The 20,968-nt window shown below is 44.3% G+C and overlaps 1 long non-coding RNA gene across 1 annotated transcript in view; it reads right to left on the bottom strand.

Moving 5' to 3' along the window:
* The window catches only part of LOC141270984 (uncharacterized), a 194,669-nt gene that overhangs the window by 79,667 nt on the left and 94,034 nt on the right, over nucleotides 1-20,968 (bottom strand). The window lies entirely within an intron of this gene.

Here is a 20,968-nt window from a genome sequence, read left to right as displayed (position 1 = left end):
GAAAAAAATACATTATACAGATAACAACAGTAAGAGCAAAAACAACAACTCATAAATGGTTGTGAAAAATTTATGAAAAACACCTGACATTCATCTTATTTTTTTTTACATATACCTTACTTTCTGACCTATGGGTGTCCATTTTCTGGGACCCTCGCTGATCTGAAGTATGAGAGAGGTTACCTCACATGTTATTATAACGTGGCACAGGGCGGTAGCCATGAGCGAGGTACTTGTCTTCTATGCCTTGGCACTCTACATGAAAATAGGGGTCCCGGCTGGATGTGTGGACTTTAGTTATGGGGGCACTATGCCCTTGCAGACTGCATGATGCCTGTGACTTCGGCTGGCCAGGATCTGATGTTGTAGAGTTCAATGAGGGAGAGCACCACTCAAAAATAAACTAATAACACAGTACAAGGATGCCAGAAAAGGTATATTTCCGGAGATGATATAGGTAGAAATAAATTAACTATATATATATATATATATATATATAAATTATAAATTAATGCACCAACTGGAATTGAGGACAAGTATGGGCCAAAGGGACAGTCAGAAAATATTAACAAGAAGAAGAAGAGAAAAAACCGACCATGGAGTCCCAAATATCAGATATGGTGAATAGTTGTATATTTATTAATCGCAGGTGATAACAAATGGATAACAGACCAAATACATGATAATACGATAATTAAAAACATCTAAAAACAGGGGCGCATGTCCGGATAATATGCAGAATTCATGTTGGGAACAAATATTAAATAAATAATAAATAATTAATTAAATAAACTGTCTTTTACTGAACAATAATGTAGTAAGAAGTATGTATAAGTGGTAGTGGGTGCAAAACTTCGTGGATGTTTCTCTTAGAACATAAGACATTTTCATACACATTCCATTCCTTCCTGCACTCGCTCCGCTCTCTTTCCATTAGCTTCTCTCTGTCTCATCACCCAGCACAGCTCTTCGGGACCTTCTCTATTCTCAACAACAGGACCACTTACCAAAGTCCTATTTTTCAACCCGTGGTTCGGCATCCTTTTCCCATTAGTGGAGCTACTTTTGCCAGTATGGCCGTTACTTAACCTCTATGCTTGCCGACGCCTTGGAACTTGGGTGCTCTCTCTCTTTGTCCCGCTTTCCTTCTTATACTGCTCAGATAACTCTGTACTGTCCTGCTAAGCTTCTTGCCCCAGACCTCATTTCCGGAGAATCACTCATTCCTTGAAAAACTTTTCCTTGTCTCCGCTCTGGATCTGGCTATCTGTTGCCTCTGTCTCCGCTCACTTTAGGGACACCCAATCCATGTGGCCCTGCTGAGTACTCAGACCAATGGTCTTCTCTAGCTGCAAGCTAGGCCCTATCTGCCTTCCTAACAGGAAACCCTCTGTCCCTTCATATTAGCACCTCCCACACTGGGTTAATCTCAACTATTAACCCTGTAAGCTACCTAGTGCTGGGTAGAACACAACCTATCACTATCAATCCAGATTATTAATCATTTAAATGTCATAACGCATTGCAAAAATTTACATGTCTTCATAGGGGAACGTAGGCAACATCTCCACCTTCTTACATTAGTGTTCTAGCTCCTCACTGTTTATTCCCTACACATTAGCCTTCCTGACAACTTACTGTGCAATGAGCACAAACACATTATCATTCACATGAATGGTACCAGCTACAGTTCCCTGCACAATCAGGTGTCCAAGAACACCCCTGTAAGTGGGAAGAACTTTGAAAGGGACACAGGGTTGATGCCACTTCTCAGCATTGGCAGAGGTTCCAAAGATTGAACCTCGACCGATTAGAAAGTAATGCCATCAGTTTAGGAAATGATGAATCTCTAAATCTCCTGTGGTTCTTTTCTATCAGCTTTGCATACTGCTCGTGAGTCAGGAAAAAATATTGACTTCTTGGTGTCTTTTTTTAAAGGAGGTTGAAGGTGGGGAGAAGTGTAAACAAAATATAAATTACCAAAGTGATTTGGCGTTACCTTTTAATGCAAGAGACTGCTTAAAAATCAAAATAAACAATATAAGATTGCTTCCACTCCCCAATGATTGCGCTTCACTTATAATGTTTATGCAGATGAGGTGTAAAATGAAACCTTGGGCAATATAAAATTCATGGGAAGATGCACTGAATGCTGGAAACAACAATTAATTGCCAAAGGGATTTTGGATGTTTTACAAAGTTTTAATAATACATTTGTATATTTTTTATGTGTCTTCACCCTGCATCCTACACAAATTATAAAACGTTCAATTATTAAACGCTCAGTCAGTAGTTTAATAATTGCAGTCTTTGCAAAATTCTACACTAGTGGTACACCAATATCTACTACTTTCTACATCAGTAGAATACCAATATCTACTACTCTCTACGTAAGTAAAATACCATTATCTACTGCTTTACATCAATATCTACCATGCTCTACATCAGGTGTACACCAATATCCACTACTAGCTACACCAGTTGTATAACATTATCTACTAATCTACATCAGTAGTACACCAATATCCACTACTCTCTACACAAGTAGAATACCATTATCTACTAATCTATATCAGTAGAACACCAATATATACTACTCTCTATACTAGTAGAATACCATTATCTACTAATCTACATCAGTAGTACACCAATATCTACTACTCTCTACATCAGTAGAATACCAATATATACTACTCTCTACACCAGTAGGATACCATTATCTACTACTCTATATCAGTAGTACACCAATATCTACTACTTTCTACATCAGTAGAATACCAATATCTACTACTCTCCACATCAGCAGTACACCAATATCTACTATGCTCTACACCAGTAGAATACCATTATCTACTACTCAACATCAGTAGTACACCAATATCTACTACTCTCTACATCATACAACATATATTGACCTCTGATTAGTGCCAATAAATATATGTCAAGATCATAAAGATCATAGAGTTATAAAACAGTCATCTTACTATAGGACCATATAATTGATAGTTCAACGTCATATTAGAGATTAGAACAAAAAAGAAAAAAGGACGTCCCAAGAGCTGATAGTAAATATTTAAAAATGACTTTATTGATAACAATTATTAAAAACTAGCATTCCCCCCAGATGAAGGCGCGCTTGCCGAAATGCACGTAGGGGAAGTGGCACCATCGTTTGGCATATCTAGTCTTAGCTTTTTATCATGTTATGTATACTTACCTATTAGTATAGTTAATGCGGCTCTATTATTACTAATTATTAGTGATGAGCGAATGTGCTCGGTACTCAACCGAACATCACGGTGCTCGACAAGCTCGACGCTCGGTAAGTATTTCCGGGTTGCTCGGGCGGGAATTCGGGTCCCCTCCCTGCATGTTTAGAGAGCCAATGAACATGCAGAGATTGCCTGCCATGCACTGTAATGCCGTAGCCATGTTGGTTGTGGGCATTACAGTGACTGGCTGGCCGCACAGCGTCATCAGGTCTATATAAGACCTGGTGCCGCCATGCTCGTCACAGTCTACCCTGGAATCAGGTAGAGTAGGGAGAGGTGCTGCTGCATCAGGGAGAGATTTGCTTCTTTATAGTTAGCATAGGTATTCCACAACATAAATATATATATATATATACAGTACAGACCAAAAGTTTGGACACACCTTCTCATTTAAAGATTTTTCTGTATTTTCATCACTATGAAAATTGTACATTCAACTGAAGGCATCAAAACTATGAATTACCACATGTGGAATTATATACTTAACAAAAAAGTGTGAAACAACTGAAAATATGTCTTATATTCTAGGTTCTTCAAAGTAGCCACCTTTTGCTTTGATGACTGCTTTGCACACTCTTGGCATTCTCTTGATGAGCTTCAAGAGGTAGTCACCGGAAATGGTCTTCCAACAATCTTGAAGGAGTTCCCAGAGATGCTTAGCACTTGTTGGCCTTTTTGCCTTCAATCTGCGGTCCAGCTCACCCCAAACCATCTCGATTGGGTTCAGGTCTGGTGACTGTGGAGGCCAAGTCATCTGGCGTAGCCCCCCATCACTCTCCTTCTTGGTCAAATAGCCCTTACACAGCCTGGAGGTGTGTTTGGGGTCATTGTCTTGTTGAAAAATAAATGATGGTCCAACTAAACGCAAACCGGATGGAATAGCATGCCGCTACAAGATGCTGTGGTAGCCATGTTGGTTCAGTATGCCTTCAATTTTGAATAAATCCCCAACAGTGTCACCAGCAAAGCACCCCCACATCATCACACCTCCTCCTCCATGCTTCACGGTGGGAACCAGGCATGTAGAGTCCATCCGTTCACCTTTTCTGTGTCGCACAAAGACACGGTGGTTGGAACCAAAGATCTCAAATTTGGACTCATCAGACCAAAGCACAGATTTCCACTGGTCTAATGTCCATTCCTTGTGTTCTTTAGCCCAAACAAGTTTCTTCTGCTTGTTGCCTGTCCTTAGCAGTGGTTTCCTAGCAGCTATTTTACCATGAAGGCCTGCTGCACAAAGTCTCCTCTTAACAGTTGTTGTAGAGATGTGTCTGCTGCTAGAACTCTGTGTGGCATTGACCTGGTCTCTAATCTGAGCTGCTGTTAACCTGCGATTTCTGAGGCTGGTGACTCGGATAAACTTATCTTCAGAAGCAGAGGTGACTCTTGGTCTTCCTTTCCTGGGGCGGTCCTCATGTGAGACAGTTTCTTTGTAGCGCTTGATGGTTTTTGCAACTGCACTTGGGGACACTTTCAAAGTTTGCCCAATTTTTCGCACTGAGTGACCTTCATTTCTTAAAGTAATGATGGCCACTCGTTTTTCTTTACTTAGCTGCTTTTTTCTTGCCATAATACAAATTCTAACAGTCTATTCAGTAGGACTATCAGCTGTATATCTACCAGACTTCTGCACAACACAACTGATGGTCCCAACCCCATTTATAAGGCAAGAAATCCCACTTATTAAACCTGACAGGGCACACCTGTGAAGTGAAAACCATTTCCGGTGACTATCTCTTGAAGCTCATCAAGAGAATGCCAAGAGTGTGCAAAGCAGTCATCAAAGCAAAAGGTGGCTACTTTGAAGAACCTAGAATATAAGACATATTTTCAGTTGTTTCACACTTTTTTGTTAAGTATATAATTCCACATGTGTTAATTCATAGTTTTGATGCCTTCAGTGTGAATGTACAATTTTCATAGTCATGAAAATACAGAAAAATCTTTAAATGAGAAGGTGTGTCCAAACTTTTGGTCTGTACTGTATATATATATGACTGTATGACTATGAAAATTGTACATTCACACTGAAGGCATCAAAACTATGAATTAACACATGTGGAATTATATACTTAACAAAAAAGTGTGAGACAACTGAAAATATGTCTTATATTCTAGGTTCTTCAAAGTAGCCACCTTTTGCTTTGAAGGACTGCTTTGCACACTCTTGGCATTCTCTTGATAAGCTTCAAGAGGTAGTCACCGAAAATGGTCTTCCAACAATCTTGAAGGAGTTCCCAGACATGCTTAGCACTTGTTGGCCCTTTTGCCTTCACTCCTTCCTTTTGCCTTACAGCTCACCTCAAACCATCTCAATTGGGTTCAGGTATGGTGACTGTGGAGGCCAGGTCATCTGGCGTAGCACCCCATCACTCTCCTTCTTGGTCAAATAGCCCTTACACAGCCTGGAGGTGTGTTTGGGGTCATTGTCCTGTTGAAAAATAAATGATGGTCCAACTAAACACAAACCAGATGGAATAGCGTGCCGCTGCAAGATGCTGTGGTAGCTATGCTGGTTCAGTATGCCTTCAATTTTGAATAAATCCCCAACAGTGTCACCAGCAAAGCACCCCCACACCATCAAACCTCCCCCTCCATGCTTCACGGTGGGAACCAGGCATGTAGAGTCCACTCGTTCACCTTTTCTGCGTCGCTCAAAGACACGGTGGTTGGAACCAAAGATCTCAAATTTGGACTCATCAGACCAAAGCACAGATTTCCACTGGTCTAATGTCCATTCCTTGTGATCTTTAGCCCAAACAAGTCTCTTCTGCTTGTTGCATGTCCTTAGCAGTGGTTTCCTAGCAGCTATTTTACCATGAAGGCCTGCTGCACAAAGTCTCCTCTTAACAGTGGTTGTAGAGATGTGTCTGCTGCTAGAACTCTGTGTGGCATTGACCTGGTCTCTAATCTGAGCTGCTGTTAACCTGCGATTTCTGAGTCTGGTGACTAGGATAAACTTATCCTCAGAAGCAGAGGTGACTCTTGGTCTTCCTTTCCTGGGGCGGTCCTCATGTGAGCCAGTTTCTTTGTAGTGCTTGATGGTTTTTGCAGCTGCACTTGGGGACACTTTCAAAGTTTTCCCAATTTTTCGGACTGACTGACCTTCATTTCTTAAAGTAATGATCGCCACTCGTTTTTCTTTACTTAGCTGCTTTTTTCTTGCCATAATACAAATTCTAAGGGTCTATTCAGTAGGACTATCAGCTGTGTATCAACCAGACTTCTGCACAACACAACTGATGGCCCCAACCCCATTTATAAGGCAAGAAATCCCACTTATTAAACCTGACAGGGCACACCTGTGAAGTGAAAACCATTTCCGGTGGCTACCTCTTGAAGCTCATCAAGAGAATGCCAAGAGTGTGCAAAGCAGTCATCAAAGCAAAAGGTGGCTACTTTGAAGAACCTAGAATATAAGACATATTTTCAGTTGTTTCACACTTTTTTGTTAAATATATAATTCCACATGTGTTAATTCATAGTTTTGATGCCTTCAGTGTGAATGTACAATTTTCATAGTCATGAAAATACAGAAAAATCTTTAAATGAGAAGGTGTGTCCAAACTTTTGGTCTGTACTGTATATATATATCCAACTGAACTAACAGTCCTTCTGAGGACTAATCCAGCTGCATATATTCAGTGGCGATAGCAGGAGATAGGCAGGCAGGCAGGGTATGTGGCAGACTGCAGTGCATGATACAGCACAAGAGGGTCCATTGAAGTCCTGTTAGTATAGGTATTCCACAAAATATATACAGTTGAGCTCAAAAGTTTACATACCCCGGCAGAATTTTTCCTTTCTTGGCCTTGTTTCAGAGAATATCAATGATAACAAAAAACTTTTTCTCCACTCTTGGTTATTGGTTGGGTGAAGCTATTTATTGTCAAACTACTGTGTTTTCTCTTTTTAAATCTTAATGACAACCAAAAACATCCAAATGACCCTGATCAAAAGTTCACATACCCCAGTTCTTAATACCGTGTATTGCCCCCTCTAACATCAATGACAGCTTGAAGTCTTTTGTGGTAGTTGTGGATGAGGTTCTTTATTTTCTCAGATGGTAAAGCTGCCCATTCTTCTTGGCAAAAAGCCCCCAGTTCCTGTAAATTCTTGGGCTGTCTAGCATAAATTGCACGCTTGAGATCTCCCCAGAGTGGCTCAATGATATTGAGGTTAGGAGACAGAGATGGCCACTCCAGAACCTTCACTTTGTTCTGCTGTAGCCAATGACAGGTTGTCATTAAGATTTAAAAAGAGAAAACACAGTAGTTTGACAGTAAATAGTTTCACCCAACCAATAACCATGAGTGGAGAAAAAGTTATTTTGTTATCATTCATATTCTTTGAAACAGGGCCAAGAAAGGAAAAATTCTGCCGGGGTATGTAAACTTTTGAGCACAACTCAATATATATATATATATATATCCATCTGAACTAACAGTCCTTCTGAGGACTAATCCAGCTGCATATAATGAGTGCTAGGCAGGCAGGCAGTGTATGTGGTAGACTGCAGTGTATGATACAGCACAAGAGGGTACATTGAACATCCTGTCTGCTGCTGTTCTAATAATTACAGATATTTGTAGACATAGCTCCAGATATTAAGGGCCACAGCAATTTTTTTTTTATCTTAATCCTGGTTATTTGCTTAAAAAACAATCCAGAGTACACCATTTTCTGCTCCATTTGCTTGTTCTCACTGCAGAATAAAGTCAGATCTGTTCCTTATTTCAGCGATAAAAATCCAGAAATTTAAACTGAACGTGGAAATATTGGCCTCCTTTTCCATTCTGTTGCGGTGTCGGTCAAGCTACTCACACTAGGTGTCTGTGAAGAATAGTATTAGCAAATTACAGGCTTGCTATTTAAAACTGTGGTTCTCTGTCAGACATAACACCTATAAGAATGTTCCAAAATCAGCCATTTCTCGTGAATGATATTAGTAAATTACAGGCCTAGTATTTAAAATTGTGGTTCTTTGTCAGACGTATCACATATAACTGCATTCCAAAATCAGCCATTTCTCATGAACGTGGAAAATATTGTCCTCCATTAAAAATAGGCAAGGTGCGTGGCAAGGGACGGGGAAGTGAACGTGATGATGCATGCAGACTAGAGGACGAGGACGTGGCCGTGGGCAAGCTGAAATTGTGAAACAACAAACACCCACATCTTGCTGCTCGACCTTCCTGTCCCAATTTCTAGGGGAATACAGAACAACACTATTGAACACAGAGCAGTGTCAAAAGGTTGTTGTTTGGATAGCAGATAATGCTTCCAGTCACTTTGCCAACACCCTGTCTTCAGCATATTCCTCACCCTGATCCTCCTTCCTTGCATGTAGCGATGCCCAAATATTTGAGCAGCCACGGTCACACGAAGGTGACGGTGGGGAAGTGCAATTACTGTCGCACAAGATGGATGATGATGATAATGAGACACAATTGCCAGAAAGTCAGGAGGAGGACCAGGGTGTGGAAGTGGAAGACGAGGTGGTGGATGATGTAGTAACTGACCCAACCTGGCAGGGGGACATACAGAGCGAGGACAGAAGCACACAGGGGGAGGGAGGTGTAACACCTCAACAGGCAGGAAAAAGCAGTGTGGTGGCCGCAGAAACAAGGCAGGAAAGCGTTCCTCGTAACACCGACACGACGGAAGCTGCCAGTACAATTGTTAGGTCTTCCCGAGTCTGGTTCTTTTTTAAAGACTCTGCGGATAACCCCAAAAACGCCATTTGCACTACTTGCCAGGCCAGCATCAGCAAGGGTAGCAAAACTAGCAACCTGACCACCACCAGCATGATCAGGCACATGACAGCAAAGCACCCTACTAAGTGGGCCGAACCCCAGGGTCCAGCAACAGTGTCTGCGGGTGACACCACTGCTCCTTCTGCTGTAGTGCGTGCATGCCAATCCCCTGCCCAATGGTGCATGTGAAGATGCCTCCCGCCCTGCACCGGTTGCTGAACACTCTCAAATAGCACCATCAGCAAGCACGTCCACTTCCTTGTCCCAGCACAGCATTCAGTTGTTCCTACCTCAGTCCTTGGAACACAAGCGCAAATACACAGCCAACGCCCCACAGGCCACACTACTAAATTCACACATTTCGCGAAAGCTTGTGCTCGAAATGTTGCCTTTTAGGCTCGTGGAGACAGAAGCTTTCCGCAACCTGATTGCGGCATCCGTCCCTCTGTACTCTGTCTCCAGCAGCCACAATTTCTCCCGGTGTGCCGTCCCTGCATTACACGAGCACATGTCCCACAACATTAGCCATGCCCTCAACAATGTAGTTACTGGGAAAGTCCACGTAACCATGGACACATGGACAAGTGCTTGTGGGCAGGGAGGGTACATCTCGCTGACGGCACACTGGGTTAATATAGTGGAAGTCGGGACCCAGTCAGACCTTGGGATGGAACATGTCCTTCCGACACCAAGGATTGTGCCCCCACATTGTTGCCCCCACATTCTACAGCTCCTGCACCTCCTCCTCCTCCTCTTCAGCCTCCATCTTCGAAATGACCACATCAATCGCAAGCTAGAAGCACTGCAGCACTGCCTCGGCCAAGCGGCAACAGGCTGTGCTGAAGTTAATACGCTTAGATGACAAACCACACAATGCTGAAGAGTTGTGGACAGCTCTGAAAGAGCAGGCAGATCTGTGGCTGACACCGCTGACCCTACAGCCTGGCATGGTCGTGTGTGACAATGGCCGGAACCTGGTGGTGGCTCTGAGGCGAGGCGAGACGAGCTCACACACATACCATGCCTGGCCCATGTGCTTAACCTCATGGTTCAGCGGTTTATCAAAACCTACCTAAATCTGCCAGATTTGCTTGTCAAACTATGCCGCCTGTGTGCCCATTTTAGAAAGTCACCATCCCACTTCTCTGTCTTCTGAAAAGCTCTCTGCTCACAATTAAAGAGGATGCATTGCAGGGGGAGCACGATGAGATGTAGCAAGGAACCATACAGGGTGACTCCACACAGCCCAGCCTCATCTCATCCCAATGTGGATTGGGTGACAATGAGGAAAAGGAGGAGGAGGGGAAGAACAGGAGAGAGTTTCCTGTGCTATAGATGGTACTACCTGCACAGCTGTCATACTGTCTGTTCAGCGTGGATGGCCTGAGGACAGGGAGGACGAGGAAGAAGAGGAGGAGAGCATGGTCAGTCGTCTTCTTGGTGAGGACACGTAAGTCTTGCCTCTTTGCAGTCTGGCACACATAGATGAGTTTATGTTCCCCTTCCTTTCCCGTGACCCTCGCGTTGTCCAAATTTTGGGTGACAGTCATTATTGGTTGGTGACACTTCTAGCTCCATGCTACAAGGAGAACTTTCTGTCTCTTATTCCCTTGCAGGACAGGCCTAATAAAATGGGACAGTACAAGAAGGCCCTTGTTGCAGAATTATTAAAAAAATTCCCATCTGAAAACGCTGGCGGCAGAGGTCACAGTTTGTTGGACAACCAAGGAGTACAGGCGAGAGAGACACAAATGCAATCCAGCAGAGGTGTAGGAACACTGTCAAAGTTCTGGGACAGTTTTCTTAGACCCTCCGATTGCACAAGCCCTGATGCACAGGGTACTCTCCCAAAGTTGCGGAAGATGGTGAGGGAGTACCTTGCTGACCGTACCAACGTCCTCTGTGATTCCTCTGAGCCTTATAATTATTGCGTATCCAAGCTGGACACGTGGCATGAACTGTCTACACCTTGGAGGTCTTGTAAAGCAAATGACGTACAAGAACGTAATAGTACATAAGAATGCAAAGTTTATTGTCAATACAAAGTTAAAAACTAACATATTTTTTTGACATAATGATGCAGATACATTAGTAATGGGCTATATAAACAGATACACAAGGCTGAACACGACACATGGTGCAAAGTTGTTATGAAAAGTTGCTAAAATGGGACATATGTAAGTATGGATATGTCAAACATATACCATAACCAAATTGGTAGTATAAAGACTATCAGAAAGGCTCCAATGAGCCGCTAAAGTGCAAAGTGCATGGCTAAATATAGAAAAAAACAATCTCCATTAAGCATACAGGAGTATACACAAAAAAGTATAACTCACATGTGTAGATGTCAGAAATAATTTGGCCAATTTATGTGTGCCCATCAACCACGACAAGGTCACCTTCGTATGATGGGAAACTACGCTACGCTACCACTGGATATGCCACTCTTGGGCTGTAAGCCTGTATGGACAATATGTCTTTGCTTGGGCTTTTAACCTGCAATGTATGGGCTGGTAGAGCTAGTTAAAACCACCTGTGACTGAATGGGAGGGACACATGGTCAGAAAAAAAAGCTGTCAAACTTCTAATAGTGTGAACACGTACCTGCTGCAATGCTCCAGGAGCGGGATCCCAAAAATGATTAATAGAAAAAAGAGAGGGGTCGCTCACTGGTCTATTCGGGTGCTCTGAAGAAAAGAGTAATCTCAATTGCAAAAAGAACTTCGGCACTCCATACATGAAAATATAAGAAATATTGTATCTAGACTAATGTCACTTTGAAAAATGAAGGTTTTTTGCGCATAATTTGGCCAATTTATGTGTGCCCATCAACCACGACAAGGTCACCTTCGTATGATGGGAAACTACGCTACGCTACCACTGGATATGCCACTTTTGGGCTGTAAGCCTGTACGGACAATATGTCTTTGCTTGGGCTGGAGCATTGCAGCAGGTACGTGTTCACACTATTAGAAGTTTGACAGCTTTTTTTTCTGACCATGTGTCCCTCCCATTCAGTCACAGGTGGTTTTAACTAGCTCTACCAGCCCATACATTGCAGGTTAAAAGCCCAAGCAAAGACATATTGTCCATACAGGCTTACAGCCCAAGAGTGGCATATCCAGTGGTAGCGTAGCGTAGTTTCCCATCATACGAAGGTAACCTTGTCGTGGTTGATGGGCACACATAAATTGGCCAAATTATGCGCAAAAAACCTTCATTTTTCAAAGTGACATTAGTCTAGATACAATATTTCTTATATTTTCATGTATGGAGTGCCGAAGTTCTTTTTGCAATTGAGATTACTCTTTTCTTCAGAGCACCCGAATAGACCAGTGAGCGACCCCTCTCTTTTTTCTAGATGTCAGAAATGTCAGCCCAGGTACCGTCACCCTGACATCTACACATGTGAGTTATGATTTTTTGTGTATACTCCTGTATGCTTAATGGAGATTGTTTTTTTTCTATATTTAGCCATGCACTGTGCACTTTAGCGGCTCATTGGAGCCTTTCTGATAGTCTTTATACTACCAATTTGGTTATGGTATATGTTTGACATATCCATACTTACATATGTCCCATTTTAGCAACATTTCATAACAACTTTGCACCATGTGTCGTGTTCAGCCTTGTGTATCTGTTTATATAGCCCATTACTAATGTATCTGCGTCATTATGTCAAAAAAATGTCAGTTTTTAACTTTGTATTGACAATAAACTTTGCATTCTTATGTACTATTACGTTCTTGTACGTCATTTGCTTTATATGAATCACTGTTGGAGACGTTGAACAGATTTGGTTTGTCTGATATGTGACCTGGATGGTCAAATAACTTTGTCTCACCTTGGAGGTCTTAGCTTGGCCTGCCGCTAGCGTTTTGTCAGAGCTGGTTTTTAGTGCCGCTGTTGGAATTATAACTAAAAGTCGCATCCGCCTGTCAACTGAAAATGCTGACAAGCTGACTCTTCTAAGAATGAACAAGGGCTGGATTGGGCCAGACTTCTCAACACCACCAAATGATAGCAGCGTAACATAAACTCAAATACAGCGTCTTTTTTTTGGGAGGTCTAACTCTATTCCCTTGCACCTCTGTCTTCACACTCTGACATGGGTATACGCTTCCTGATTTTGTCTATTTGCTCCTCATCCTCTACCACCATATCACCACCATATGTACCATATCAACATATCTACGTTTCTTGCAAGGGACATAGGAGTTCCTCCAAATTTTTGGCAGCCGTTGCTTCACTGCATACGCAAACAATATGGGAGACAACCTTCCTAATAATGGGAACATTGTTTTCAGAAGGTCCTCCGACCTCTACGTCTCTCGCAAGGGGCATTGGAGTTTCTCCAAATTTTTGGCAGCCGTTGCTTCACTGCATAGGCAAACAGTATGGGAGACCCACTTTCTAATAATGGGAATATTATTTTCAGGAGGTCCTCCGACCTCTACGTCTCTTGCAAGGAGCATTGGAGTTTCTCCAAATTTTTGGCAACCCTTGCATTCATTGCATAGGCAAACAGTATGGGAGACCCACTTCCTAATAATGGGAACATTGTTATCAGGAGGCCTTCCGACCTCTACGTCTTTTGCAAGAGGCATTGGAGTGTCTCCATATTTTTCACAGCCATTGCAGTCACTGCATCGGCAAACAGTATGGGAGACCCTCTCCTTTCTAATGGGAATATATTGTTGCTGAGACCCACCTCTATGTGTCTATTATTAGTAGGGTTTTTCTTAAATTTTGGCAGTCGTTGCACTCACTGCATACCCTATAACTGTATAGCTGACTCTCTCCTTTCTAATGGGAACATGTTGTACTTGTTACTGTGGCCCAGCTCTATTTGTCTTTAAATTGTTAGCGGGGTTTTTCTTAAATTTTGACAGCTGTTGGACTTACTGCATACCCTATAATTGAATACCAGACCCGCTCCTTTCTAATGGGAACATATCATACTCGTTACTGTTGCCTTGCTCTATGTTTTTTTAAATTGTTAGTGGGGTTTTTCCCAAATTTTGGCAGCCCTTGCAGTCACATCATGGGCATTACCACTATAGGAGACCTTTATAATCGGAACATTTTTTTTATTGAGACTCTCCTCTATGTCTCTTCAAAGGGGTATTGAAGCACTCGAGCATTCCAATTTGCTCAACTCGAACAACGAGTACCCGAGCATTTTAGTTCTCGCTCATCACTATTGACTATATCTTTGCACTTGGCACTTAATTATTATCAATACAAGTCAGGATACTTCTATCAGTTAGGATAACCGCTGAACCTCTATTATTGATAAGTTTATTTATGCATAATTATGTTTGAATATAAATCATGTGTATGTGTCATCCTATGGTGCCGCTATTGGCAATAGCCACTAAAATTTGATCGCTACTTATGCTGTATTGTAGGTGTTTTTAATAATTGTTATCAATAAAGTAATTTTTATATATTTACTATCAGTTCTTGGGACATCCTTTTTTCTTTTTTGTTCTACTCTGTACATCAGTAGAATACCAATATCTACTACTCTCTACATCAGCAGTACCCCAATATCTACTTTTCTCTATATAAACAAAAGATCCGAAAAAAATGGATACACTAGTTGAGTAATTTGGACAGAAATCTCTAGGAAAACTGAAAACAGCTTAAGGTAAATGGGGCATGGAAAAAAAAACAACATTAGAGTATATTATGCCCAAAGAGTATTTTATTAAATATCAAAGAGCAATTCATAAATTAATTAATACCCAATGAATATATAAAAGCACAGAGCTGTGATTTGCAATCACAATACTATTAAACCAGTCTAATTACATGTAGCTGTAAAGATACAGTATATATCGAATGATAGAAAATACTGTGTGGCTTAAACCCTTAAGCCACACAGTATTTTCTATCATGTGATATATACTGTATCTTTACAGCACATGCAATTAGACTCTCATATAAGACTAAGTGTCACAAGTATCCAACAGTAAAACTAGAGATGCTGACTTACATTGTGGCTAGTTTAGGTGTACACTGTGTTCCAAATTATTATGTAAATAATATTTTCTCAGATTTTCCCAAATTACCTACAGTACAGACCAAAAGTTTGGACACCTTCTCATTTAAAGATTTTTCTGTATTTTCATGACTATGAAAATTGTACATTCACACTGAAGGCATCAAAACTATGAATTAACACATGTGGAATTATATACTTAACAAAAAAGTGTGAAACAACTGAAAATATGTCTTATATTCTAGGTTCTTCAAAGTAGCCACCTTTTGCTTTGATGACTGCTTTGCACACTCTTGGCATTCTCTTGATGAGCTTCAAGAGGTAGTCACCGGAAATGGTTTTCACTTCACAGGTGTGCCCTGTCAGGTTTAATAAGTGGGATTTCTTGCCTTATAAATAGGGTTGGGACCATCAGTTGTGTTGTGCAGAAGTCTGGTGGATACACAGCTGATAATCCTATTGAATAGACTGTTAGAATTTGTATTATGGCAAGTAAAAAGCAGCTAAGTAAAGAAAAACAAGTGGCCATCATTACTTTAAGAAATGAAGGTCAGTCAGTGCGAAAAATTGGGAAAACTTTGAAAGTGTCCCCAAGTGCAGTTGCAAAAACCATCAAGCACTACAAAGAAACTGGCTCACATGAGGACCACCCCAGGAAAAGAAGACCAAGAGTCACCTCTGCTTCTGAGGATAAGTTTATCTGAGTCACGAGCCTCAGAAATCGCAGGTTAACAGCAGCTCAGATTAGAGACCAGGTCAATGCCACACAGAGTTCTAGCAGCAGACACATCTCTTCAACAACTGTTAAGAGGAGACTTTGTGCAGCAGGCTTTCATGGTAAAACAGCTGCTAGGAAACCACTGCTAAGGACAGGCAACAAGCAGAAGAGACTTGTTTGGGCTAAAGAACACAAGGAATGGACATTAGACCAGTGGAAATCTGTGCTTTGGTCTGATGAGTCTAAATTTGAGATCTTTGGTTCCAACCACCGTGTCTTTTGGCGACGCAGAAAAGGTGAACGGATGGACTCTACATGCCTGGTTCCCACCGTGAAGCATGGAGGAGGAGGTGTGATGGTGTGGGGGTGATTTGCTGGTGACACTGTTGGGGATTTATTCAAAATTGAAGGCATACTGAACCAGCATGGCTACCACAGCATTTTGCAGTGGCATGCTATTCCCTCAGGTTTGCGTTTAGTTGGACCATCATTTATTTTTCAACAGGACAATCACCCCAAACACACCTCCAGGCTGTGTAAGGGCTATTTGACCAAGAGGGAGAGTGATGGGGTGCTACACCAAATGACCTGGCCTCCACAGTCACCAGACCTGAACCGAATCGAGATGGTTTGGGGTGAGCTGGACCGCAGAGTGAAGGCAAAAGGGCCAACAAGTGCTAAGCATCTCTGGGAACTCCTTCAAAATTGTTGGAAGACCATTTCCGGTGACTACCTCTTGAAGCTCATCAAGAGAATGCCAAGAGTGTGCAAAGCAGTCATCAAAGCAAAAGGTGGCTACTCTGAGGAATCTAGAATCTAAGACATATTTTCAGTTGTTTCACACTTTTTTGTTAAGTATATAATTCCACATGTGTTAATTCATAGTTTTGATGCTTTCAGTGTGAATGTACAATTTTCATAGTCATGAAAATACAGAAAAATCTTTAAATGAGAAGTTGTGTCCAAACTTTTGGTCTGTACTGTATATGAATTGCAGTCATTGTAATTTTCCAGTCAAATAACTATTAGGCTGCGTGCCCACGTTGTGTATTACAAGCGTATATGCTGCGGAATTTCCGCAGCGTAAACGCTTGTAAAACGCATGTATATCCGCACCCCATGGTCCCCAATGGCATTCCGCAATGTCAATGCCCATGCTGCAGATTTTTCTGCAGCGTATATGCTGCGGTCAAAAATCCGCAGCATGTTCATTAATTTTGCGGAAGCGCAGCGGAATCAATGTGCGGATGGTACCCAAGTCTGGATGAGCGGAGACTACCATCCAGACCTGGGTACCAAAGGACCTGTAAAAAAAAGAAAAAATAAAGTTTATACTTATCTTCTGATGTTTTCCCGGTGTTTTCCCGCCGTCGCGCTGTTGTGTGAAGGACCTGCCACGTCATTGAGTCATGTGACCCATCACATGACTCAATGACGTCACCACAGGTCCTGCACACAACAGCGTGAGCCGCTCAAGACTCCGGACGGGGCAGAGAATGCATCGGAAAGTGAGTATAAACTTAATTTTTTTATTTTTTACCATTCTGATTCTTTTTTTTTAACTATTACTTGGTCACACTATATAAATCCATGCCTGGGCTGGTGGCGCAGTAATGAGTCAAGGACACAGTGGGGTGCAGTCTTCAAGCTTTACTCACAGTTCAAGGCAGTTCCAGGTCACCGCTGCAGCCAGTAATGACCGCCCACATCGTCCTGTGTCCACCGGGGTAGGGATCCAGCAAAATCTCAGGTACCTCAGGAGCACTTAAACGGGACCCCGTTCTATGTACCTTTCCCAGACGTCTCTCTGCGCTGGCTCTTGCCCTCCTGCCCTGCGCCTCACAATCAGTGTCCCAAGCCCGTGGCCTCGGGTCTTGCCGGGCGACGTGCTCTCAGTCCCCTGGACCCTATGCGGCCACCTTTTTGGCGATATAATTGTGGATTTTGGCTGCAACACCTTGAAAATACTGCAGTCTCCGGTTGGCTAGCTGAGCCTGGTTGTTCTCCACTAGTTTTGGGGCTGGTCCCCTTCTGCGGCCTGCTCCCTCCACGTCAGCGTGAATTTGGGCGCACGGGTGGCCTCTGCACTCGCTGTGCCCCTGGGATCCCCTCTGTCTCTCTCTGGAGCCCTTCTCACTGCTCCTCTCTCCTCTCCTCACTCTCCTCGTGGGCCTCTCTCACTAGGCCCGACTCCCCTCACTCTACTGAACTCCTGCTCCAAGCACTGGAGCCAGGAGCATGGATCCTTCTGCACTGCTCTCTTGAGCAGGACTGGACCCTTCTAAAATTTTCTACCTTCCTTTTATACTCTTCCTTTCAGTGCTCCCCTGAACTTCTTCCTCCACCCACACCCACTACATGGTTCCCTCTCTTTTGGTTCCCCCCCTTCCAGCCAGGGACAGGGCTCAGCAGTGACCAAGTGCATCTTGCCCCGCCTGCTGATCTGGAGTGCTGTAGTGTTGGATGTAGGTGGGTGGGTCCCGGGTAGTACTCCCTCCTTACCTGAAGTGGGGTACCTCACCTCTGGGTGAGATCCAGTACCTCTGTGACAAATGGATCAGCAGGGGCGCCACATCAGTAGTCAGTATATCAGTAGCACATCAATAACTACTACTTTCTACATCACTAGACGTTTGACTCCTCTTCTTTTCTGGCTCAGGTGTCCGTGTTCAGACCCAGGTTTCCTCGGCCTCTATTCTCCTCACATACACGGCAAAGTGCGATCTCTGGGCCATTGTGTGACGCTCGCAGCCCTACCCTGGGAGATGGGGGACTCGGAGCTGGGTCCTATGTTGTCGGTGGGGTGAAGCCATGGCCCGGACCTGCTCAGTGCGCAGGGCCGTCACATTAAAAAGGTGGTACGGGCTTATCAGGGTTGAGTGGTTGCTATCGACTACGCCACCTGTGGTGCCTGGTGAAGGCCACCAGCTCTGCAGCAGTCCTCTGATTCGGGATGTTGTGGCAGCCAAAGTTGTTACTACTCCCCACAGGCGGAGCAGGGCCTCAGGGCAGCGACAGAGATGGAGGGGGTTGTAGTGTAGGAGGTCCGGTGCTAAGTGGTGCGGTGCAGTGCAGTGCAGAATAAAGAGTCCGGAGGCCATAGGGGTCGACTTCCAGGGTTTTTACTCATGGTGGAGAGTACAGCTGCAAGGCTTCTCCCTGCTCCTTGCGGAGTTCTGCGGTCACCAGGAACGGGGGTCCGACAACCTCCGAGTGATGCAAGTGCTCAATCAGGACCCCGCACCAGAGTGTTCCTATACTTCAGACTGGGTCCTTTCCTGTCTGTGTGTGTGTAGATATGCCGGGTCTCCCTCTGGACTACGCTCAGAAAAAGGGTACGGGTGGCAGCTCCGCTCCGTCCGTTACCCGGTGGGATCCTCTGGGCCTACCGGGCTTCCCTGACCAGGACGTAGAGTAGCAAGGTCAGGTGTCGGGGGCCGGTACCCCTCTTGCAGCCGGAATCCCCCTGGCTGGGCCAGAATAGCGAGGACAGGTGGCGTATACCGCTCCGTCTGCATCCCCCTGGGGTCCTTTTGCGGTGGAGCTACACTCTTAAACTCCGGGCCTTCTTGGTCATGGTCCTTGACCGTGTTGAGACATACGTTATCTGCAACCTGCCCCTCGACCCAAGGCCAGGGTATGAGGGCCGTGTCCTCGTCCGCTGCAGGTTCTCCCAGAAGCCAGGTTCAGGGAGGGAGATCACAATCAAAGAACCCTGAGCCAAGATGGCTGTTTATTAAATATGAAATATTAAGTGTCACTAAATGTGAGTCCTCCACCCTCACCCACTAATTGGTTCCCCCTATCTCTTGGTTCCCCAGTCTTCCAATTTCCAGTAGGGGCAGCACTCTAGTGCCTACTAGCCCCCTCTGGTGGGAGAAGTGTGGTGTTGGATGTGGAGGTGGGGTCCTGACCATTGCACCGTTCTTACCTCAGAGGAGGAACACCACACTCCATTAGAGAGGTGCAGCATCCCTGTGGTGGTCGAACCCTCAGGGGCGCCACACCATGTACACCACGGCCGGACTGGCGGTCACTTCTGGCAGTCCCGCGACTTTGCCTTCGGCTGAGGCTTCACAAGAGCTGAAATCCGTTTCTCCACTGGGACTTCTTACTCTGACTCTCAGAAGTTTGACGACTCTGGATGCTGCCACCTCCTGGCGAGTCCGGATAGCTGCCAGCTCCTCCCTCCTCTCGGTCTGGATCCAAAAAAACGTGACCACAAACCAGTCCCACAGTTCATCTTCCTTCAGAAACTGGACATGTTCACCTTCCTGTAAACTGGGCCCCTGCTGGAGGGATCCGGTATTGACAAAGACTTTGTGCCCAGTGTTCTCATTCATGAGAAAACCAAATCCATGTGCGAAGTTGAAGTGTCTCATGATCCTCCAGGACATCTGCTGTTTCAACTTTGTTCCTTCTGGGCCATCTAGCCCACTGCTCCTGCTCCTTCTTGGCACGGACTTCAGTCGTTCCAGGCGGTGCAAAGAGTTTGCCTGGGATGGGGTTCACCTCTGGGCTAGGTGGGGGACCCTTTGGCTTGGGTAGGGGATTCACCGGATCTGGGCCCGCAAGGCCTCAAACTTTTGGCGCGTCCGTTGGCCCTGAACCAAGCTGCTGTCCATGGTCCCAGCTCTGGCTCAGTCTTGCTCTTCCATTCCAGGCCGCCTGACCTCACCATATCCATGAGCTGCCATAGCCGTCCTTGGCCGCCCTTCTCCTCTGCCGGCTCACACTGCGCCAACTTAAGTTTCCACTCTGCCATCTCTGTTTCTTGCTGCTTCCTTGACGGCATACTACCGACGAATGGCGTTGTCTTTTTTGCCGTCTGAGGTCCATCATGTCCCTGCCTTTCACTGGGTGGAGTCCGCCCTGACCCACCATCCCATTTCTCGAATGTGCCTGTCCACTTCCTTTGGCCACACTTTACTAGGCGGATCTTCTCTTTCCACTTCACTCTGCAACGACGGTCACTCCCTGCTGTGGGCGGACTCTTTTGGTTGCGGTATTCCCCTCAGTGGGCATGCCTGATGAAGGGCTGGACTCCGCTTTTTGCCTCTGGTTCGCTCACAATGAAAGGACCCATTCCGCCGTTTTGCACAACTCATCGCCATCTGTCAGTCCTTGCTTGGTGCCATCTTAGACCACTCAACCGTCGCCATATTCCCTGGCACTCGAGTTTAATTTGTACTGCATGGTCCTCATTGATGAA

This window comes from Phyllobates terribilis, unplaced genomic scaffold, assembly GCF_046119375.1.
Source record: "Phyllobates terribilis strain yellow unplaced genomic scaffold, ASM4611937v1 Scaffold_5__5_contigs__length_657084704, whole genome shotgun sequence".
NCBI classification, from domain to species: domain Eukaryota; kingdom Metazoa; phylum Chordata; class Amphibia; order Anura; family Dendrobatidae; genus Phyllobates; species Phyllobates terribilis.
The sequence above is the reverse complement of the archived record's forward strand: the minus strand, read 5'-3'. Positions and strand labels throughout refer to the sequence as shown.